This window comes from Myotis davidii, unplaced genomic scaffold (assembly GCF_000327345.1).
Source record: "Myotis davidii unplaced genomic scaffold, ASM32734v1 scaffold665, whole genome shotgun sequence".
Classification (NCBI taxonomy): Eukaryota; Metazoa; Chordata; class Mammalia; order Chiroptera; family Vespertilionidae; genus Myotis; species Myotis davidii.
The window spans coordinates 128,415-128,811 of NW_006296410.1; the positions used below are offsets into that span (position 1 = coordinate 128,415).

The 397-nt window shown below is 69.3% G+C and overlaps 1 protein-coding gene across 4 annotated transcripts in view; it reads right to left on the bottom strand.

Annotated features, from left to right (window-relative positions):
- MAEA (macrophage erythroblast attacher) overlaps nt 1-397 on the bottom strand; it is a 15,679-nt gene that overhangs the window by 6,267 nt on the left and 9,015 nt on the right. The window lies entirely within an intron of this gene.

Genomic DNA, 397 nt, shown 5'->3' on the forward strand with positions numbered 1-397 from the left:
CATCTCGATGTTCACCAGGTCCTGGGGGGGAGGGGGCAGCGGCGCACGCTCAGAGCAGAGCCCGGCACCCGGACCCACGGCCAGCAGACATCCGGGACCCTCCCCCAGGGCCCCACACCAGCCCGGCCAGGACCCCTGATGGCGCATACGCACCTTGCCAACCGCTCCCAGGGGCGCGCAGGGGTCTGCCCAGGGCAGGGCTGGGCCACAGGGGAGCCCCCCACCCAGCAGGCCCTTTGACACGGAAGGAGCTGAGGCTGGCCCACTCCCCACCCTTCACAAGAAGCCGGGAAACCCCAGCAGCCCATCCCCTTACTTTGCTGTTCCCCTCGGGCCTTAAACAGGAGGTTTTCTAAAAGGGGTGACCAGAGGGGGTGGGTGGGGCTGGGGCTGCGGC